This window comes from Centroberyx gerrardi, chromosome 17 (genome assembly GCF_048128805.1).
Source record: "Centroberyx gerrardi isolate f3 chromosome 17, fCenGer3.hap1.cur.20231027, whole genome shotgun sequence".
NCBI lineage: Eukaryota > Metazoa > Chordata > Actinopteri > Beryciformes > Berycidae > Centroberyx > Centroberyx gerrardi.
The window spans coordinates 22,761,785-22,786,355 of NC_136013.1; the positions used below are offsets into that span (position 1 = coordinate 22,761,785).

Here is a 24,571-nt window from a genome sequence, read left to right on the forward strand (position 1 = left end):
AACTTGGCACGTCAGCGGCGACTGTTCAGAATTTGCAACTGCACGATTTTACTGCCGTTGCACTTTTAATGACGTCAGACAACAAACTAGCGTGTGCTTATTGATCAGTAAACACTCATGACACTGTAGAATGCTTGGGATAAAACTGTTTGTACACAGAAACACTCACAATACTGTAAAATGCTGTCTGCCGTTGGAGAATAATAACAAAAGCTAATGGGCTAATATATAAGTACGATGCTAACGCGGCTGAGGTAGTTAGCATTAGCGTTAGCGTCCACTGAGATAGCATGTGAAACATGTGAAACATGTAAAACGCATTCCTGTGCCACACTACTGTTTCCCTCCAGTGTTCTGTTTTGTTGGAGCTTGGAAAGGCCAACTCCAATACTAATAGCAATTAAAAGTGAATGTTTTACCGCAAAAAAGTTATCACATAGAGCTTTAAGAAGGCCGCTTTACAAGTAGCACTTAGAGCATATAGTACTGTACAGTTCATCCCAAATTAGGTATCTTCTGGCCATTTTCAGACAGAAGAGTAGCCTACTAGTCTGCATCACAAAATGTGCAAGCACATCAAGTAAGATCAAGCCCAGGGCATTAGGCAGCTGGACAAGCTGCACAATGCTTACCTTTGCTCTCTTTCTTATTTAATAAATGTCCATCAGCCCACTCTGCTCTCACACACTGCTTTCTCTTTCAACCTCAACACCTGCATTCACTTCTTTCTCTATAAAAAACAATGCCCCATGAAATGTGAGCTCAGTTCAAAAAGTCATTCAATCATTCCAACATACCAATCTTTAGCAGCAACTCTCACTCTCACCTCTAGAATCAACACGCACACCAACACCTCACTGTAGTAAAACTATAGATGTATTTATGACTGGCCTTTTGCCATCGGGGGCCCTAAACTTTGGAACGCCCTGCAGGCTAAGCAACTCACTTTCTTCTTTTCGTTGTCTCTCCTCAAAACACATTTTTATGAAGAGGCTTTTTTTTAATAATGATATGTATTTGATCTATTTTTATTCATGTTTATTTTCTATTTCTTGTTTTGCAGTTGATCTGTTTTTACTTAATTGTTTCTGTTTTTATCAATTCGACATTCTTTGTATTTTTAGTCCTACTTTTATTTTTACGTATTTTTAAGTAGTTTGTAACTGTTTGGAAAGTGCTATATAAATAAAGTGTATTATTGTTATTGCCATTACTACTGTTAACAAATTAAATAAACAATATGCAACTTTTTCATATAAATAAATGTCATTTTGCTACTCTATCACAGATTGATATGGTTTTATGGAAGAATATGTTTGTTTAGAATAAATATATGGTAGAAGAAATAAAAGATGCCGTCTACATGAGTGTCTTTATTTTACAGTATGTTGGGCCAGTGCCTACATTGAATACAAAATACCACAGCAATGACTGCTTATCAGCAAATCAAGAAAAACAAGAATCATGTGGATTGCCGCTTTAAGTGCTTTGTGCTCAGTTGTGTACAGTAGCTGGCACATGCACAGTGCCATTTTGGCAATAATTTATTCCCTAAAACATGCCCAAATTGCTCAAATCAACACAAATTAGTATTAATATGAATAATTAATAATTCATATTAATTAGTATTTATTAATAATGAATAAAATATAAAATCTTAAGTAGCACGATGTACCTCAAGGAATTATTTTTATCTTGTCTTACAGAATAATATTACTAACAAATCTTATCTTACTGCCTCAAAGAATAAGAAGTCAAAATTTGTACTATTGTCAAAATGAGTTTCACATGTAACAAGAGTTCTATGAATTCTAGCTGACTGCCAGAGGCAGTGCTCAACACTGGGTGTCATCCAGCTTGTGCATGTGCAGGTTGTGTGTTTATGATGTAGGGCAGTACCAGCTCCAGCTGTTGGCGTCCCAGACTGTTGTGACAATGGTGACCAAACTGCTGCTGATTGACACATTGCATGCTGACTGATTGCACGCTTCCTTGTGCTCAGTTTAGGGTCTTAGTCTACTGGAAACCCCTATATGGCCTATATGAAACCCAGCAATGTTGTTTCCTATGAACTTTTATGATTAAAATGTCATCTATAGGCTTAGCAGATGAGATTAAGCTTGGTTGCTAAGAGTTGCATGTTGGGCAATTTGAGTAATTAGCATAATGAGCTAATTAATCGCAAAAAACTGGAAATGGCTATAATTTTGCTTCTAGTTAACTTAGAAAGGTGATCTAAGAGTCTAAGTCCATATTTGTGATGTCCAGAAATTCATCTATTACGATGGTGCAGTCATGCAACCTTTCCTCATTAGCATAATTTGCATAAATTATGTAAAAATTAGGTCAAAATCAGGAAATGGCTATATTTTTCACTTTTAGTCAACTTAGAAAGATGATCTTAGAGTCTAAGTCTATGTTTTGATGTCCAGAAATTCATCTCTTGCCATAACTAAATCATGCAACCTTTCTTCATTAGCATCATTTGCAATAAATTATGTAATAATTAGGCCGAAACCAGGAAATAGCTATATTTTAGCTTTTAGTCAATTTAGAAAGGTGATCTATGTTTGGATGTCCAGAAATTAATCTCTTGCCATAACTAAGTCATGCAACCTTTCCTCATTAGCATAATCTGGATCCACGTCCATTTAAAAGCGACATGGTATTAGATATTATTAAGTTTTTTATTTTTCATTATGCTATTTATTTATCCCCGACCCCGAATGTTTCATAACATGTTGTAAAAAAGATTTTATGAGCAACGATGTGCAGTCCCCCCTCCCCCACCCTTCTCCCACCGGTGTCACCTGCTACTCTCCACTTCACTCCCCCATGATGCCCCACGAATACACACGATGAATGATAATACCTCCAAAAATGATGAAAATGCTCCACTTCCCAATGTTGTCCTAGTTGATGCAAGTCAGCTGCTCTACCACATTGTCTGGCGCGTGGCAGGTACGATCAGGGACATTGCTTCTAGCATCAATGCACGCCTCGCTAATGCCTATACTGCAGCCGGAGCTGATGAGACCCTCGTCATCTTTGACCGTTACAATGATGAGCCCAGTGCCAAAGATCATGAGAGGAGAAGACGAGCAGGAGTTGGTGCAACTGAGTACAAGCTGACAATCAACACACCCCTTCCAGGTCGAGAAGCCGTGATGAAGAGCACATCAAACAAGACACAGCTATCACGCCTTCTGTGCACATATGACCTCACCGCTGATAAGATCCTGCTTGTGAACCACATGGACTGCATCGTCAAGCATGAGGAGGCTGACGTCACCCTCATTAGCTACATGCTGCAAGCAGCTGGAGCAGGGGCACCCACCATACGTATCCTAAGTGATGACACTGACGTATTTGTCCTGTTAGTGTACTGGGCTTGGAAGGCCGACGTTCAATCAGCAGTGCAGATGGAGAAGTGGAATGGCACCATCCTGGACATAAATGCCACCGTTAGGGCGTTGGGTGACAAATGTCAGGGTCTCCTGGGGATACATGTGCTGTCGGGATGTGACACTGTCTCCTACCCCTGTGGAAAGGGCAAGGCATCTGTGCTGAAAGTACTCCAAGGAAGTACCATGCCTGGTCTCAATACAGTGCTTGGGGAACCTGATGCCACTCACAGTGACCTAAAAGATACCGGGACCGAGTTCTTCCTCGCACTGTTTGGGCAGAAGAAGGCCAAGTCGATGAATAACGCTCGCTACCAGATCTACAGACGGAGGAAAAAGCCACCTGAACTTAAAAAGCTTCCTCCAACTGATGTCAACGTGATGCTACACATACTGCGTATCTCCAGGTCATGTTGTGGAAGGCTGCAGATCAGAGGGAGCCACCTGCAGAGGCCAGAGACATCACTAAATTTGGGTGGGAGGTTGCTAAAGGAGGGGCTGTCATGCCTGTTTCCACCCAGGCAGTGGCTCCAGTTAATTTGCTTGACGTCACCTGCAGCCAAAAAAACTGCAGCTGCCATGCTGCAACTCTCAGTTGCACTGACTATTGCAAGTGTGAAGGAGGTGAGGTCCGCTGCTGCAACCCATTCACAATACATGAAGACGAAGAGAAAGAAGATGAGGAGGCTGAAGGGAATGAGGAGAGAGATGATGAAGAGGGTGAAGGCCATTGAGTGTGAGGTTGTACAGACAACGTCTAAAACAGGAAAAAACGTTTTTTCTGGCAGTTCAACGCTGGAGTGAGGAATCCATTGCCACTCTCCAGGACTGTTTTGAAACCACAGACTGGCAAATGTTCTGTGTTGCAGCTGATCGGGACATTGATGAATACACAGACTCTGTCTCAGCCTACATCTCCAAGTGCATTGATGACGTCGTCCCGAAAGTCAATGTTAGGACTTTCCCCAACCAAAAGCCCTGGATTAATGGTGATGTCCGTGCTAAACTCAGAGCACGGTCCTCTGCCTTTAGCTCTGGGGACCTGGAGGCCTTGAGGAAGTCCAGATATGACCTACGGAAAGCCATCAGAGATGCCAAAAGAGCCTACAGAGACAAGTTGGAGTCTAACTACCACAGTTCCGACCCCAGACGCATGTGGTGTGGACTGCGCTCCATCACAAACTACAAAGGGAGAAATAGCAGTGATGCCCAGCCCGCCGCCTCTCTTCCTGATGAGCTCAACACCTTTTACTCACGGTTTGAGGCGAGCAACACCATCCCTAGTGCAAGGCTAGCAGAGGACCAGGACGACTGCACTCTGTCCCTATCTACGGCTGACGTGAGGAGAGCTTTTAAAAGAGTAAACCCTCGGAAGTCACCAGGGCCAGATGGCATTCCAGGCCGTGTCCTCAGAGCGTGCGCCGACCAGCTAGCGGAGGTATTCACATCTATATTCAACCTCTCCCTGAACCAGTCTGTAGTCCCCACCTGCTTCAAACAGACAACCATTGTCCCCGTACCAAAGAAACCTTCCATCACCTGCCTGAATGACTACCGCCCTGTAGCACTGACCCCTATCATCATGAAGTGCTTCGAGCGGCTAGTCAGAACCCACATCTGCTCCTCCCTTCCTGACACCTTGGACCCCCTTTAATTTGCATACCGCCCCAACAGATCTACAGACGACGCCATCGCCCTGACAGTGCACACCGCCCTCTCCCACCTGGATAAGAGTGACACATATGTGAGGATGCTGTTTATAGATTACAGCTCGGCATTCAACACAATTGTGCCTGCTAAGCTCGTTCCCAAGCTCAGGATCCTGGGTCTTAACACCTCCCTTTGTAACTGGATCCTGGACTTCCTGATGGGCAGACCCCAGGTGCTGAGAATGGGCAACCTCTCCTCCTCTGCACTGACCCTGAGCACCGGAGCCCCTCAGGGCTGTGTACTCAGTCCCCTTCTGTACGCCCTGTTCACGCATGATTGTGTGGCCACGCGCAGCTCCAACGCCATCTTCAAGTTTGCAGACGACACCACCATCCTGGGTCTCATCTCCAACAATGATGAGACCGCCTACAGAGAGGAGGTCAGCGCCTTGACAGGATGGTGCCAGGACAACAACCTCTCTCTCAACGTCTGCAAAACGAAAGAAATGATCATGGACTTCAGGAAGCGACGGGGGGGGGGGGGGGGGGGGTCACGCCCCCATTCACATCAATGGAGCTGAAGTGGAGAGAGTCTCCTGCTTCAAGTTCCTCGGTGTGTTCATCAATGATGACCTCTCCTGGTCCAGACAATCGGACGCGGTAGTAAAAACTGCCCAAAAACGCCTATACTTCCTGAGGAGACTCAAGAAGTTTGGAATGTCTGCCAAAACTCTCACCAACTTCTACAGGTGCACCATTGAGAGCATCCTCACTGGCTGCATTACCACCTGGTACAGCAGCTGCTCCGCTGCTGATTGTAAGGCCCTCCAGAGGGTGGTGAAGACAGCGGAGCGCATCATTGGCTGCCACCTCCCCACCGTGCAAAGCATATTCCACACACGATGCCTCAGGAAAGCACGGAAAATCATAAAGGACTTCAGCCACCCAAGCCGTGAACTGTTCTCGCTGCTGCCGTCTGGTAGACGTTACCGAAGCATCCGGGCACGGACTACCAGACTCACCAACAGTTTTTACCCCCAGGCCATCAGGCTTCTCAACCAGCAGTGATCACATTGATCACATGATCACCTCAATGGGTAGGAAAAGCAGGTGTGAAAGGCCCAGGCCAGGGATCTCCTCCTACTCCTCCTCCCCCACACTCACCCACAGAATAGCACTCCTACACTTTATATTTATAATATTTAATACTCCTTATAATATTTAATACTCTTATTCTTACTGTCCATATTGCCCTTCTTACTGGCTCTGGAACTGCTGTACTTTGATATCTTTGCCCTTATTTGTGACTCTTTTAGCATTTAATATTTAATATTTTTCTTTTTTTAAATATTTTTTTCTCATACCTACTACGTAGTTGTTGCTTGCCTTGTCCTAAGAATTTCATTGTTCAGAATGACCTTGTGCGATACTGTGCATTTGATAAATAAAACACTTTGACTTTGACTTTGGTTGTTGTTCTAAGTTAACTTTAAGTGAACTTATTGCTGTTTCCTGTATTCTGTGATTTATTAGCTAAATATTCTAAATTATGTAAATGGTTGGATTTTTGTTACAATCTACATGTTTTTACCTTTCAAATGAGCTAACTTGGGCCAATTTTTGACCATTTGTGAATTTTCACTTTTTTCATTAAATATGGTGTTGTTATTAATGATTATGTTAATAAGGGCATGACAATGAGGCTAGAAATGTGTTCTTATATGTTATATGCACTATGCAGTACATTACCATTAAAATAAACTTACTCTGTGAAGTCTGTGACGATTTTTGATTTTCTTCTTTATTTTACTTGATAATTAGCTAATTATGCTAATTACGCAAATTGCCCAACATGCAACTTTTAGCAACCAAGTTGAATTTCATCCACTAGGCCTATAGATGACATTTCAATCATAAAAGTTCATAGGAAACACCATTACTGGGTCCAAGAAATTTCCAGTAGACTATCTAAGTTTGTGGGGTGTTGTTTTCATTCACTGTTTCCATAATGTGGGCATTGTGAAGCCCTTTGAGACTGTAACGTAAAGTGATTAAGGGCAATACAAATAAACTTGACTTGAATTCATAGAACCGTAATCACATTAATAAATCTTGCTCTAGTTCATTTTTCCTAACCACCAGGATGGCCCATTACCAATGAGGTCACAAGAAGTCAAACATCTCACTGAAAGCAGGTTGAAGGCACTGGTAAAACACTTGCTGCCACAGCATGATGAGCAGCAATGTTGACCCTGTAGAACTGGACAAAGGTTCACAGTGAAGCCAAGGTAGCCGCATTATTATGCCATTTAGTGACATATGTACTGCAGCCAAGAATGTGGGAGACACTCCAAGTACAATGACCTTTAGTATTAAAGGCAATAGCCTTCTAATGCTAAAGTTTAATTGTGTACTTCCTCAGAATTAAGACAATAGTTTCCTATAAATTCACTTTTCTCAATACAGTAGATTTTGTTCATGGCTTCACCCATTTGAAAAGGGAATGCCTTAGGGGGCCAATTTCTGGCCAGGCGGTATTCATCCTTATCTCCATTCCTGTTTTCTCTGGTTCCCTCGTAAATGATGACTCAGCTTTGTTATACTTCATAATGTTTTTCTGCAGTAAGCAGGGATCCTCACAGGAGATCTGTGAGCCGACAGTGTCTGCGTAGGAGTCTAAGCTGTAACTTACACATCTGAAGACTTCTCAGTTTATAGTGCTGAGGCAGTCGCTGAGCTCTTTAACCGCCTCTGGGGACCACCCGGAGATTGTGGGAGATTTCTGTGTGGATAGGATTGGCCACCTTTGACTTCTGTCTGTGTGCTGTCACCATCTGAATGAATCTATGGAATAAGCAGAAGAGATCCATTGTTTTCTCCTCATGTCCAGGGCAGCTGACCAGTTCTTCATATTTGAGCCCTTTAAGTGATAAGATACAGTATTTATTTACAGTTGGGTGAACCAGTAATTACTTATGCTAATCTTCATCAAAAATGACATGAAGTAATCCCAAGGCTGTTCTTCAAATATCAAGATTAGTGGTCTTTGCAAATACTGTTTTCAATGGGTTTGGGGAGGTCTGACATAATGGGTGTAGGGCCTACTGTATATTGAGGGTACAACTACTAGGTTATAACATTTAACTATAGCTTCTCTTCTGTCTAATTTGGGACTTCATCCCTCATAGTCTTAAATCTTATCCCTGTGACTCTGTGCAAGTTTTACTTACAGTAACTGGAAATAATAGAGGGTTATTAAGTTGGCAGTGGATGGACTCAACTCAAGTTATCACCTTAGCATATTTCACAGCAAAACCACAGGCCAGCATCCTTGCTTGGGTAATGCTATTGCTGCTATCAATAACTTCAAGAATGTTTGTCTATCAATGCACATTTAATACGGTCAATAAAATCCCACATTGGACAAGATAACTAATTTCGAAGAGTGTGCGTATGTGTGTGTGTGTGCGTATGTGTGTGTGTGTGTGTGTGTGTGTGTGTGACTTAGATTAGTTTCTTCTAATGCCATTCAATTTCATTAAAAAAAAAATATTTTCAAATAATTAATTTACTTTCAGTCAAATGTTAAATCAATGGCTGATTTAACTTTGTTAATATGGACATTTAAAGACAGCCTGAACTGGTAATAAGTGAAGGGTGTATTGTCCTTGCCACTTGAGAAAAGTGGTTCAACTGGAATCTGGATAATTAATCAAGCGAAATCAGTCTGTTCCCACAGCTCTCTGTTTCTTACCATTTACATTCCGGTGTGACCAACACTGGATACTTTGATGATGCTATTGATGGTGTCCCTGCCCACTGCCAAATGTCACCAACAAAAACATTTAACTGTATGTTAGTGCCAAGAAATAGGAACCTAAATTGGTTCCAGGAACCTTTTGGCAAACCATGTAGTCATGTGTTTTTGGGCGTTGAAGTTTCTGAATACATTTTTGTTGAACTCTAACAAAAAGCTGTGTACGTGCTTTAAGTAGAATGCTTACAACATGTTTCATCCTCATGAGCAAATTTGTCTATATCTGTCTTTAATGACATGGAATAAACATCCTCTGTATTTATTTTAAGATTTTCTGATGATTCTTGTAACTCACTGTCAGTGAAAGATTGTTTATTTCACTATAATTTTGTTTTAATCGTCATTCATTTTGTCTTCTTATCTGACCATGTATGGGAGGTACAGTGCCTGTTTTCATGCAGCTACCACTTTCTTCCATTGAGAATATCTGTATTTGTATTACTTTTTAAGGCCACAGCATTCATTAATTTCATTAAAACCACATAATATACAGTCTTTATGAATTTCTCTGTTTTTTTAAATAAAGAATGAATTGCAATTGTTTCTAAGACACTAGAAATGTGACATTTTGACAGACAAAAGACAACTTTGTATCACATTTGAAACCACTCAGGAACATTTTAAGCTTTTGTACCTTGTACTTATATAAATTCACAACATACATAAGTAGGGGAGAGCTGGGCAAGTTGTCACGAGGGTAAGTTGTCTCAGTAACTTTATTTCTGAAACGAAATATTTTAGAGCCAAAAGTCCTATTACAAAAATGTTTACTTTCTTAATAAGAGGTTACCCATATTAAATACAACAGTCTATGCCATCAGGCTCCAGCCACCCTCTATCATATGTTCTGGTCATGCCCAACATTGGTACAATTTTGGTCTTCTATTTTTGAGACATTTTCTTATATTTGCGACAAGGAGATCAGCCCTGACCCCGTAATTGCAGTCTTTGGTGTGGTCCCTGACGAGGTGGCGGTATCTGTTGCCCAGTCAGACGCCATAGCCTTTTCATCTCTATTGGCTCGACGCCTTATTTTATTTAATTGGAGATCAGCTACTCCTCCTACACACAGGCGCTGGGTTGGGGATATGATGGCGCATTTAAAGCTTGAGAGGCTGAAATGCTCAACCAGGGGATCCACCCAAAGATTCTATAGAGTCTGGCAGCCATTTTTGGACTACTTTGACCTGGAATTCCCTGCTAGAGACACTGAAACATAGGACTGCAATCTAATTGATTGACAATCTCTGTAATATGTGTAATAATTTGTATTTTTTTTTTTATCATTGTTGTTTTTATTTTCTCTATATCTTGTAGATGTCGTTTGTGGTCTCGTCGATTGTATGTTTTTGCATTTAAAAAGCCAGTAAAAATATTTGAATAATAATAATTAAATACAACAGTCCGAGTCAAAACACTCATAAACATAAAAGCAATTTGTATGGAAGCAAATAAGCAAATAATGAATATCTTAGTGTTTTTCTTCTCATTTTTTTCTTATAAAGGAATCAAAATAATTATACATTGTGACACATAAAAGCAAGGGTCAGCTATAACCTGATAATACATTTGAATGGTTTAGTGAAGCTATGTGCTCAGGGAAGGGACCTTTGTCAGGAAAGCCTGTTGGGGCATGTTGTCACATTGATTTTGGGGCATGTTGTAACTATCCAAATCCTTTTTGTGATTAGAAATAGCTTTACATTCATTATTTTCCGAATAAAAAAGATTTTGGTACTTGCACCCACAAGCCTTTGGCTTATGTAGCAAGTGGCCTCTCTGCTGGATGCTGGACCAAACTCACATACAGTCACAGAGGCAGATTACTATTATTACTGTTTTAAGTGACTAAGAAGCCATTTTACATTATAAAACATCAAATTATATTACATGTACATTAATATATCATACTGTTAGAAATTGTATCAGAATTTGTGTTTGTCTGTGCATCCCAGGATAGGTGAGGGAGGGTTTTTTTTACCTGGTGTGTAGTGGGTGTCGATTTCTGAAATGAAGTATGTTATTTTTAATACAAGAGTTTTTTTTTCATGTTATTATTGTATATATACTTCAGAGGAAATGGAATTGTGTGCACAAACACAGTACACTTGTCTATGGGACAACATTCCCTGTCATGTGTGACAACATGCCCTGACACGGGGTAAATTGTCACAAGTTGTCAAGTGGTATTTCATCAGTAATACGTTTTTCTTCCAGTAAATTATTAAAAATGTAAAAATGTCATTTTTTAGAGAAGACCTTAATCTAGCTAGAAAAATATATATCATATCTCAGAAGTAAGGCACTACTGAGAAATACTCCAATGAGTAAAAAGCATGACAACATGCCCTGCTCTCCCCTAAGTATTATCATGAAAATACGATCTTTCCAAAAAAAATTAAAGGTAAATGAATAGCTGTCTCAAATGATAGCTGTCTTTTTGGTTGTTCTCTCAGATGGAATTCATAGTTCATAGCTTTTTAGTTAATATTGCATTACTGAAGCCACTTGAGTATTTCAGCAGCCAAGCTGAATGTGAATATGTGGGGACAGTTTCATATCCAGATCAAAGGGAAGCATGAATAAAATTACTTTTAATGTTCAAATAACACAATTCCATCAAGAGGAGTGGACAATCGCCCTCCTTATCTATTTTACATAGGAGCACAAAAGTAGGATTTTATCCATCTCATGAAAAAAGAACTATGGATTTGAATAAGTGCTCTTATTATAACTATCCTTGTTTTAACAGACGTCTCCCTGACACTTATTAATCTGGGTGGCTTTGTCACATGTGTGATGGATTGCTGCATATACACTACAGCAAAAGCAAACAACCAGGGCTGGATCAGATACATGACAGCTAAGTGGACTGCTGAGAGGTGTGTTCATGGTTTGACTGGCAAGTTGTCTGTCTCTTCACTGAATACTTACTTTACTGGATATTTTCAACATCACGAATCAACAGCGTCTCTCATTCTTCTTCAACTGACGTGTTGATGTGCGTTGGTGTTGTGCTAAGGCTCTGCTAAAATAACAAATGTACGAAACATGTGCCTGGACCTAAATTGACAATGGCATGGAGCCAAATGTGTTTAACCCATGACATTTGCTGTTGCCTGCACCAAAATACACAGGGAGTGGCTTTTTTCTCGAAAATGCAAAACTTAAAGGGGTAAAACCGTTGCTTGTGACAGCAGCAGCCATCAAACAGCAGAACTAATTCACAAGTTGAGAAATCTGATATTTGCTTTTGTTACTGTGACAATACATCCCTTACAAAAAAGTCACATGTAAAAACCCACATGTGAATTCAAAGCACATTTGCTTTTTGGACACATGTTGGTTTTCATATGCGAACACGTGGATTTTCCAATTTCCCACGGGAAAATGACGTGTGAATTATGTCTTTGCATGTGAAATCATGCGGAAAAACACTTCACCTATGAAATGAAATTTTCACACCTGAAGTAAAAACTGTCACGTGATGACAGAATACAACTTGAAAAAAAAGAGTCCACATATGAAAACTGTTTTGAACTGATATGTCTCCCCCAACATGTGTCCAAAAGGCACGTGCTTTGAATTCACATGTGGTGTTTCACATGTGACGTGTGATGTTTTTGAGTTTGTTTGTTTTTTTTCAGGTTCCCCAGGTTTCTTTTTCAACTGCTTATCATGAGTCCATCTACTGTATATTCATGCAATTCATGCATGACAGCTTTGTTATGACATTCCTCTGTGAGAGAAATTTCCACATTATGCAATCCTACATGTTATCTCTTTTATTCATTATACTGCTTTGCCTTGTTTTCTGTTTTTTATGCTGTTTTTGCCTTTAATTGTTCCATCTTATTGTTGTTATTTTACTTTTTCCCTCTTAGTAGTTATTGTCTTTGGACAATATTGTCTTTTCTTTTGACTATAAAACACTTTGTAACTGTGTTTCGAAAAGTGCTATATAAATAAAGATCATTATTTATTTTATTTTTTAAATTGTTATTATTATTCATTTGTATGTGTTCACACATATTTTGCTCCTAATCTGTCTTCCATCATCTTGTATCAGAGTGTGAGTTTAAATTTTGGAAGGGCCCTCAAAATAAAAAAAAATAGCATATTTTATTTTGACCTGTCTGACAGTCAACCAATCACATCAGAATATAAACTGGTAAGAGTCGTGCTGAATTTACCTTCCCGTACCCATGTTGGCCGCTCCCAATTCACAAAACTAAAATGGTTGTCAGTTGAGAGCAGGGTCAGACATTTGAAGCTGGGTCTTACCCACCGAATAATGAATGACTCTGTTCTCAATTACTTACAAAATTATTTTACACTAGTCAGGGAAAACCACCTTTTTGTACTCGGCAGCACAGACCTCCATTTGATAATATTTTGTCTCTCAAACCCAAATCTGAGAATATTTTTATTGTTAGATATCATTTTGTCCAGAATTCCATGACTATCTGTATTGTAGGTAGAGATAACAGTAAAACTATGATCAAAACAGTCATTCTTCTACATTCTCTAACTGTGTTAACTTCTTGTAAATGAAATAATGGTGAAGTTTAACAATTCACCAATTTGCTGGGGATACCCTGGAACTCCCTCAAGGACCCCTGGTGGTCCCCGGACCCCATGTTGAGAACCACTGTTTTAAGTGACAGTAGTGAGTTAACACACTTGTATCATCCACTCTGGAGTGCGTCTGATGCATAGTTGAGGAGGATTTTTTCAAATTAGCATTCCTTTGTTTAGAGTCTTTTATCATACGGTGTCCTCTGATAGTCACACTGCCAATAAGTTAGACAGAACTGGGTGAAGCAAACAAAAGACAGGTGTGTGTGTGTGTGTGTGTGTCCGTGCGTATGCCTGCAAGCCGCTGCACTGCACGCCACTGAGTGATTTTTGGTTATTGTAGGAAACCACTGAATCTGGGTCACAGTGAACTGACATTTGATAACCAAGCCACAAAATACCCATGACTCATCTGCTGCACCCAGCCACCGCCCCGATGGTGCTTCCAAGCTGCAGGTGATGGCGCTTTGGTGGGTGCAGTGACACCCGTCGCCCTGGTTGTACCAGCACACCCTGTCCCAACGCAGCAATGCAGCCAGATTGCTGTTTTAGTTATACAAGCGTCTCTTATAAGCAGAGCTGCGCTGGAGGCAAAAATAACCTCAATGGTTGAGTTAATAGTTCGTCGTAAGTCATCACTTGGTATCGGTACATTCTATCTTTTATACACTGAGCTGACAATAAAACACTGATTGTGTTGTACATAAATTTGCGATCCAACACATAAACGTTATGCTGCCTTCAAGGTGCTGTCAGAAATATCACAATCAGCCTCTTCACCACAATAGGGGCTGGTTAGTACTCATGTCCACAAAGCTATTCGGCTTAGACAACCCAGCCCTAGCCCATATAAAACTACAGTACTGTGCAAAAGTCTTAGGCACATGTAAAAAAAATCCATAAAAGTGTTGCTCTTTTGATACCAAATAGTTGTATGCTATAGGAACGTACACACACAGCACTACAGTAACTGTAACTTACAGTAGTAACTGTAACTTGCCTACGTTTGCCTACGCGTTCACATGAACAGACAAGCTATATATGTTATGTAGTTATGGTACGTGTGTGTGTGTGTGTGTGTGTGTGTGTGTGTGTGTGTGTGTGTGTGTGTGTGTCTCGCCTAGGACAGCTAAAAGGCCAGAGCTGGGCCTGATTGTATATCTTCTTTTCTAATAGCAGGCTGTTAACACATTGCCATAGGCAATATGGTACCATGCCAGGCCATAGTAATAGTAATATTAATATTATTATTAATAAAAATAAGTGGCACTTTTGATTGCAGCTCCCATCTCTGTAATTAAAGAGAAACTATACTGCAATAACATTTAATAAAGTTAATTCTGTTGCTTATAATAGCAAAAAAACAAAAAATAAAACACAAATATTGCTAACAGAAAGAAAAATGATACCCAACTGCCCTTTTTCTTGCATTTAGGTAGTTACTGTGTATGTGTATAAATACTTATAATTCACTGCAACATTTTGCTAAAGTCTTACTTCACCATAAATCCAGAAAGGAGGGCGATATAAAGGTTTACCCCCTGTTGAATCTCAGCTTTCAAACAACATCTCATTGTTTCTTATATGATCCTGACAGAGGCTATAGAGGTTTGTCTGGTTTCTCCTCATCTCATTGGCACTCCCAGGTTTCTCACAGTGTGTCACAAACTAAATGTTTACTGCACTGCATTGATTGATGCAAATGGAATCTTCTACCTTCCCAGAACATTGCATGCATACTTGGTTCAATGTCTTATTACTGATGCTCAACGATGACTTGTATGCTCCACCCAATGTACACTTAGCCTCACCTTTAATTGCAATCCTCACTTTTCTCTGACACAGCAAGGGAAATAGACAGGTGAGCTCAATCCATTGTTCATCTATCTTATTCTTTTATATATATACATATCTTATCATCATCAAGTTAAAGGTCACCTTTAGCTAGTAATTATTGTGCTGAAATAAAATAAGCAGAACTGCAATGTCACATATACAGATATTTCTAAAAATATACAGAGAATTTTACTCTAAGACACCTAGAAAGAAACAATGTCTTGGAGTGGAAGAGTTTGGAAGATATTTTGACTGTGTAAATTTGCTCATGTTCACATTGTATTGCCATAGTTGACTCAACAGAATGAGGGTTGTGATCAGTAATTTTGGTACAACCTGGATTCTTGGTATCACTTTATTACTTTGGTGATGGGTGAGTTCAATCACCCTTTCACAATGCAAGTTCTTTAAAACAGTGATTCTCAACCTTTTTCATATCAAGGACCCCTAATTTAGTCCACATTAGGCACAGACCTCCATCTGATGAGATTTTGTTTCTCAACCCCAAATCTGAACATATTTGTATTGCTAGATATGATTTTGTCCAGAATTCCATGACTATATGTATTGTAGGTAGAGAGAGATAGAGAACTATGATCAAAATAGTCATTCTTCTACATTCTCTAATTGTTAACTTCTTGTAAATGAAACAATGATGAAGTTTAATAGTTCATCAATTTGCTGTGGACCCCCTGGAACCTCCTCAAGGCCCCCTGGTGGTCCCCAGACCACACATTGAGAACCACTGGTTTAAAACATCATATGCCGTTCTGACAAGACCATTGACAAGACCATTTTTGAACTGAAAACCTTTTTACATTTTGTTAATTAATTGCAACCTAAATATTAAAGCTGAGTAACATATTATATGAAATGTTATGAAATGAAAGTGATGCAGTTTAGCTAAAACTAAACAAGGGGGTGAGTACTTTTGCACACTAGATTTTTCTGTATATGAATTTCACACTTCCATATACATTTCTAGAATTTTCTTTTCCCTTTGATTACTATGTCTGTATCTCAGATAAAACATCCAAATAATTGTATTTCTAAATTACTTTCTATTACAACAAAATATGCAAAAGGCCAAAGGGTGCGCACACTGCTGAGCATGATTGTATTCCCTTTTTCTGATATATCTATCTTCTAAAAGACTTTTATCAGCTGAAGCAACAAAACAACTAAAGATCAATAGAGATTCGCAAATGTGGAGGTGAGCGGAGCCCCAGTCTCACAATGGGAGGCCCCAAGGCTTTAGCACAAGTCTTGTTACTCTCAACTATCGGTAAGTTTCCTCTCTTAATACACAACCACAAAGCTCAGAAGAGCACTGTTCACTTTTTTACAACTGTTTATATCAGGTACTGTAGCATATAGTAACTGATAGACTAGATAGTTTATTCCTCTGAATCTGTAATAAAGTATCTTGTATATCAATAGAAAACGTCTGTCTGAGTCCAGTGCATATAGCAAATAATCCATATTTTGAAAGCCATAGTTTTTAATATCTACCCAATTTCAAAATGGATATTTTTCTTTCATTCCTTCAGTATGTACATCAACACTGATCGCTGCCACTGTAAGTCTATCTGCTTTTTTGTCACACTATATGTATAATGCTTAATCTTGTATGTGTCTTGTCCGCTCAAAATACTGATTAATTAATCCACATGGCTATATCTTTACATTTCAGAGCAACACAACAAGAAGTAAGGAAAACCTTAATCTTACCAAAAATATCATCACTTTCATAAGAACTAGTAACAATGAAATAAACTGAACAATGAAAAATAATTAAATTATGGAGTAATGAATTAAAGTGGTCACTCTCTGTAAATTTTCAACTTTGTTATTTTTAGGTCCAGGCTCACCGACCTATGAAAACAGGTCAGTATGCAGATTAATACAATAATCAAGCCCACATTTACACACTTATTCAGCAGGAATTCAACAGTTTATTTTAATGCTCAAAACAAAAATTAACACTTGTTCCATTTTAATTTCTTCTAAAAGAACAACAAACAATGCCACCGCTCCAAACACAACGTACCAGGGAACTTGCCGTTCAGCAAACCTGAAAGATGTCACTTCCACTGTAAGTTTTTCAGAATTCACTCAGTAACAGAAATGGTGGAATTTAAAAGCCTGGTGAACCTAATAACCTGTATGATTTTTGAAAGCCAGAAGCAAGATCAGTGTTAAATGTATTAAATGACACCCTCTTGTGTTCAGCTACCAAATTAACCCATACCTACTTTCAATTTCTCTCCAGATATCAGACGCTGTGGACACCCTGACTGGTAAACTATCTTGTGACAGGGGCAATGGCACAAGCTTGCCGCAAGACAAGTCCAGGATGTTGGAACAAAACCTCAGAAGGATTGTGGAGTCCACTTTAAATGTCTTCTTTAATTTGGTACAAAAGTTCTCAATATTTTCAAAGCATTTCCATTAAGTAAAATTCCTGTAATCCTTTAGGAATGCAATTACCTTACATTAAGTGTGAGAAATCAGCAGAAATCATACAATAACTGTTAAGTGTTCCTACAGCATCATAAATATACTGTCATGGCCACAAATTGATAACATATGATAAATACTTAACTGTTTTCATGAAACCACCAACATTTTGGGGCCTTTGGTGGTTTGGGGCTGTGGGAGATGTACCTAATATGCCTTGTTGGTAATCCATATTTAAGCATTACATCTATCTGATGTTCTCACATATTAATCAACAGAAAATGGTTGATGGCAACTTTGTTTTGGGCACCAACAGGGCACCAATCAATCTGAATCCAATGTTCTGGATATCTTTGGAGTCTTGGACAGCCTCAGTCTGGGTAACCACAGCGATCCACAGTTCATCAGATTGTGGTTCTCGATTAAGATGGCTCCTCTTCTACCCTATGTTGACAAAAACCTCCTCAGCCAGCTCAGCAGCCAGAACTTCAGCTGCAGTTCCTTCCAGGAATTGTAAGTGAATTCATTGTGTTTTACTAACCACAGCAATAAGACAGATCAAGTCGAAGTGCATATTATTACAGTAAAATCACAATGTTGCTTTGCAATAAATCGTATCAGAAATCAGAATCAGAAATCAGAAATACTTTATTGATCCCCGAGGGGAAATTGGGTTTCGTTGCAGTTGCTCACAGAAATATATATAGGCATAGAGAAATTATAAGAAAAATAGAAATAAGAAAATAAATATAAAAATATGTAGAATATGTGCATTATACTACAATAAAATAAAAATATGTAAAGTACCGTATGTGCATTATAAAAATATGTACAAATAAAAATATGTAAAGTATGTGCATTATACTACAATATATAACAACAATAATATAGAAATAAGAAAAATAAGAAATTTGTGGGTGGGTGTGGGGGAGGAGGAGTAGGAGGAAATCCCTGACCTGGGCCTTTCACTCCTGCTTTTTTCCTTCCCCTTTGTTTTAAATTATTGCACAAAATTATTACCGGAATCAGTATTGCACAGTTTAAAATATAAGTTATAAATTATGGGGTTATTAAGATGCTGACAGGGGTGAAATAAATCCAAGTTCCAGTCTATTGACTCAGAGTGTCTGACACTCTGAGGGAGGAGTTGAAAAGTTTGATGGCCACAGGCAGGAATGACTTCCTGTGGCGCTCTGTGGTGCATCTTGGTGGAATGAGTCTTGCACTGAATGTACTCCTGTGCTTGACCAGCACGTCATGGAGTGGGTGGGAGACATTGTCCAAGACACATAACTTGGACAGCATCCTCCTCTCTGACACTGCCGCCAGAGAGTCCAGCTCCACCCCCACAATGTCACTGGCCTTGCGGATCAATTTGTTGAGTCTGTGTTGAGTCTGTTGGCGTCCGCTACCCCTCAACCTGCTGCCCTAGCACACAACAGTAAACAGGAGAGCACTGGCCACCACAGACTCATAAAACATCCTTAGCATTGTCCGGCAGATGTTGAAGGACCTCAGCCTCCTCAGAAAGTAGAGAGTACTTGTAGTCCTCCACAATGTCCACACTGACCCCCTGGATGGAAACAGGGTTCACCGGTACCTTGGCCCTCCTCAGATCCACAACCAGCTCCTTTGTCTTTGCCACGTTGAGCTGCATATGGTTCTGCTCACACCATGTGACAAAGTTTCCCACCACAGCCCTATACTCAGCCTCCTCACCCTTGCTGATACATCCAACTATAGCAGAGTCATCAGAGAACTTCTGAAGATGGCAGGACTCTGTGTGGTAGTTGAAGTCCGTGGTGTAGATGGTGAAGAGGAAGGGAGACAGGACTCCCCTGCGGGGCCCCAGTGTTGCTGACCACTCTGTCCGACACACAGTGTTGCAAGCGCACATACTGTGGTCTACCAGTCAGGTAGTTGACAATCCAGGACACGTTGTTGTATCGTTCTTGATATAGCTAAAAAATAGATATCAACTAGATAAATAAATGTACATTCATGGTAAATGGTAAACATGCACTATAGCTAACTCATCGGGCCATATTTTCATGAATCAAGGTGCAAGTGTAGGTGCTGGCACAAGTTCACGCAGTCTAGCTCACTTGGGCATGACCAACACATTTTGGGTAATTTCGTGAACAGCGGCACTGGCGCAGTAGTGGCGCACCAATGGGGCAGTTGTAAAAGGGGTTGGATTAGGAGGAATACATTATCAGTAGGTGATGGGGCTGGTGTCAATCATGGCCAATCAAATCAGCTCCTCTTATTCCCTTTAAAATCAGTGCACTACCCACCATGGTGCACTGACAGTTTCGTAATGGAGAGGAGAGTTCAGACTGGCAAACCGATGTTCTTGTCCGGGACGTGCAGAATCACAAGGCGAATATACAGCACTTCAAATATGCTGCCAAGGGCAGATGATATGCCTTTTTAAGTTGAATTCACATTGCTGGAGATATTGAAATCCTTGTCACTAAGTTTTTCGTGTAATCATACACACCAATAGTTTTATGTTGAAAATAATGATTCACACAATAACCACATGTGCAGTTACATGTGCGCACAATAATGCAACTACTGCTAATATTGTAAGGCAATAGTCAGATTAAGCCATTTACATGATTGTATAAAATGACAACTCCCATAATAATCCCATTTAGTGAGAGTTTAGTGCCTATTTCGATTATCCAGACAGAATTGTGGAAATTGTATTTTGTAATTGTATTTATTTTTTTTTAGCTAAAAAACACTTTGTTTACTGTCCTGCCACGATCAATTACAGCCATGATTCTGCAATACCATATTAAGTTGTTTGTTTACAATTGTTGCACCTTCGGCAACCTGGTGTTTTTTGGATGAGGATATGTAGTGAGCATTGGTGGGAACAGACGGTCCTGAGGGAGTTCAGTGATGTACAGTGGAAAGAAAACTTTAGCATGGAGCTGTGTGAAATACTGAGTCCAATGACAGTCCAATGACAGTGACATCACCAGGATGTCGCTGTCCTTGCTCCTGCACCCCTGATGATGACAGTGGCAATTGCACTGTATGAACTGGGAAGCTGAGAGGAATATTGAGTTATAGAAAACCAGTTTGGTGTGCACAAAGGCAAGATAAAGAAGTTGTCACATACTCACATACCTATTCTGCCACCATCAGATTTTGATTGTGGGGATAGTTTATAAGAATAGTTACTTTATTGTATTGCAATGTACATGTTTTTTTTGTTGTTACTTTTTAGTTACTGTAAATCTATGTTTTTCAATTTGTGGTTCTGCCTGAAAGAATAATGAAACTATATTTTCAAGGATAAAAGGCATGAGTGATGAGCTGGTGACTGCAGTCAGAGTGGACAGAAGATTAATCTACACAGACTTCATTAAAGTCTACCTCTTCAGGAAGAATTCACCAGGTAAAAAGATAAAACAAACAATGGGTTTAATCTGACAATGAAATTTGTTCATATGTTATTTAAAAGGAAGGACATGGTAAGTGAAGTAAAAAAGATGCATTAAAAAACAAAAAATCTTTTAATTCAATAAAAAGCTTTTGAGTATACATGTCAGTCAGTCGTGAATAAAAAATTTCAGAAGGAGGGGAGCACACACCAAACAGAATTCACAGTCATTGTTGGCATGAATAGCAGAAACCTTAAATATTTAAATATTGCAATAGTAGCGAACATGATTATCTAAATCCTGTCATTGTTTCACATTTGAAACATTATAAAGACCCTGGATGCACGGCAAATGTGGAAGGAAGTGAAGAATGGCTGCTGACAAACTTTGGAGAATTTTCAAGCTTTGCAAGTGTTGAAGATCTGAAGAAAATAAACAACAATTTCTCTGCAGTGAGTAACGAACACAATCACAATTTATATTAAATGCAGCCATAAAAATGATAATTGGTGTATCAAATTCATGAATGGTAAATTAAAATTAAGTATTTCCATGTTACTTCAGACAGAAGTTGTGGAACACCTCTCACCAAATCAGAAAGCCGAGCTGATCCTGGATCCAGACAGTAGCGCTTTGGACAATGAGACCATTGTGAGGGATGTGTTCAGCAGCTTGACAGAGTCCCCTGATGAAGAGCAGCTCGATCAGTTTTTCGAGACTTTTGCAGGGCTCGCTATGCAGGTGAATGCTTAACTGTGGGATTGCTTGTCATGTTTTCCCATCAACTGGGTTGATATAAAGGCCATGCAAAACATCTCCCGGGCTGAAGGACATCTGGAATAAGCCTCTTAGGGGCCTAAATTGGACCGACCTGTAATGATGAATTTCCAATATTCTCCTGGAATGACTTGATCCCTGGGATGTCTTGATTCCTACTGCTGATGCTCTGAAGTACAAAGATGTGCCACCAAGCTTAAACTCATTTCTGCCATGATTACCATAAAGGCAGCATGCCCCTCTGAAGTAAACCACAAATCATTTCCTTTACAGAGAAACATCACCGTCATCCAAAATCCAGCCGTAAGCGACACCATCCTGAACCTGACCTTGACAGCTCTTGCTCCTGAATTCCACGACTTTGAGCCAAGAGACTTCCAGCGGTGGTTCCAGGTCAATCTGGTTGTTGTGATGGCCAGCATCCATCCTGGCAGTTTGGTTGTGATCCCCAGTAACATCAGCTGTAGATCCTACAATGCCATGTAAGAGATGATCATTTTGAAGGCCACAGACGCACATGGCGAGGCTGCATAACAGAACTGCGACTCCAGACAGACCGCAATAACATGTGTTTTCTTCCCTCAGACTCACTGGTCTTCAGCAAAGTTTGGGATCCCTGCCACTGCATCTCTCACAGGGTGTGAGATCAAGCATCGAGTCACTAATGGAGACATTCAGACGTACGTGGCAAACTGCACTTTTGACACAATTGTTCTGGAAAGCCAATATCCACTACTCTAAAAATAGCTCTATTAATGCCATGTTTCCGATTGAATTTTCTCTCAAACAGGCTGCCCAAGGCCAAGACCTTTCTTGGTAAGTTGACTGTTATGGGTGTTTTTTGTTGCATGGTGCACTATCGATCACAATGCAGAAGACACAAGTTAGGCATGGCAAAGTTGTTAAGGGGGCTGCAATAAGTTTGCGTAACCTTGTCTAATTTGTCACGAGACTGACAATTATGTTTTGCCTTTCTCCAGTGCAAAGAAACAGCGGTTGATGGTAAGTCAAAAGAAAATGGAGACGTCTGAAATTGGTCCAACAATTCTCAAACTTAAGCTACAACGTCTGAAACATTCATTTCTTTTTTGTCTTTTGGCAGAGTACCGTGTCTGTGGTGGAGTCGACAGGTAGGCGCATCACTTTTTTGTTCAGAGTTGGGATAGGCAAAGGCGCTTTGAGCCATCCAATAGAGACAACAACAGCTTTCTTGTTAATGTTTCCTTCAGCTCACGGCTTGAACAATTCCTGTCTTCTGGCAATTCCTCTGGAGCCCTGTGCAATTTTGCCATCACTGAGCACGCCTGTTCCTCGGTAAGCTTTGTTTCGTCTACGTTGAGAGTGTCTGTGAGCCATGTGGCTCCTACTCCAGTATCTTGAGTTGATTTGCCTTAGACACACAGAAACCTCACTTTTCCCCCCCTGTATCATTTTGTTTTTCCAAGGCTACCCATCTCACACCCAGCAATTTGGTCACAGTGATGAAATGCTCTCTGGGAAGCCAAAGGACATATCCGGTAGAGGTCTGGAAGCTTTTCTTCCAAAAAGCATCTTCTGTGCTAGACCAGGCCCTTCTGGAACATTCCACCATGGTAAACCCAATCCCATAATCTCAGAGAACTCTTGTTTTCCTGTGTGAATTTTATGTCATGCCAAAATGGTTTCTGCCATTCCAGGCCCCCAACAACAGTGGCCCATCCCTGTCACATGCCCTTGAGGCACTTGGAGAGGTGAAAATCGCCAACTTCAGCCAGGCACAACTGCAGAATCAGAGCTTTGTCAGCAAGTGGTTCCAGGGGAAACTTCGTCCATTCTTGGCTGCTCCGTCCCGCAACTTCCTGGTCTGTCTCAGCTCCAGGAACTTCAGCTGCCAGACCTACCGAATTGTGTAAGTAAAGACGTGACACCTTGCTCCACTGTGGAAAAAAGATGGCAGAGGAGCCTGCAGTTGTCAAATAGATTAGATCTTAAGGGTCATCTTTCACATTTCAGCATCCAGGCTCTCAGCAGCCAAATGGCAGCCATGGACAGAGAAACACAGCAAGCAGTCTTCACTCACTTCATCTATCCATTCCTCGCAAGAAATGACTCATCAGGTAAAACCGGAGACTCGGGGCTCAACTCCGTAAAGTCTTGATACCATGCGGCGTTGATATCCTGCCAACGTCTTTGCTTGTGTCTTCATTTCAGATCCTGGCTGTGTCTCCAACATCAGTGGTAGCACGGAGTGGCTACAGACAAACTTTGGCAACTTCTCTGGTTTTGCAACCCTGCAGGATTTGCAAACCCTCAATCCAAACTTCTCCAGTGTAAGTGGCTGGTGTGATTGTAGTATTAGTGGCCCTCATTGAAAGGTCCACCTAGGGTTTGGTACTTAAACTGTCTTTGTTTCCTTTTGTAGGCAGATGCGTTGTCACTGCTTACCCCTACCCAGGTGGCACAGCTGACACTGAGCTCAGGGGCCTTGAATGACACAGACCTGATCGAGGTTGTGTTTGAGCGACTGGAGCAGGGTAACGCTCTGGAAAATGTGGATGAGTTCCTGAGGCAACTGACAGCAGATGGAGAGGTGGGCTACTCCTCCACTTTGGGAAAAAGGAAAATCCTGGGTTTTGAACTGAGCATAGTCAGCCGTGTACTTACATATCT

General features: G+C 40.4%; 2 long non-coding RNA genes across 2 annotated transcripts; both read left to right on the top strand.

The window, feature by feature from the left end:
• The first annotated feature begins 17,292 nt into the window (after window positions 1-17,292).
• LOC144542532 (uncharacterized) lies at window positions 17,293-18,208 on the top strand. The gene is made up of 3 exons (XR_013507277.1): window positions 17,293-17,379; window positions 17,557-17,700; window positions 18,061-18,208. It is a non-coding gene; the product is annotated as an uncharacterized LOC144542532 (long non-coding RNA).
• Window positions 18,209-21,068: 2,860 nt separating this feature from the next.
• On the top strand, window positions 21,069-21,737 carry LOC144542533 (uncharacterized). Its single transcript, XR_013507278.1, has 3 exons — window positions 21,069-21,159; window positions 21,479-21,597; window positions 21,710-21,737. It is a non-coding gene; the product is annotated as an uncharacterized LOC144542533 (long non-coding RNA).
• The last annotated feature ends 2,834 nt before the right edge of the window (window positions 21,738-24,571 follow it).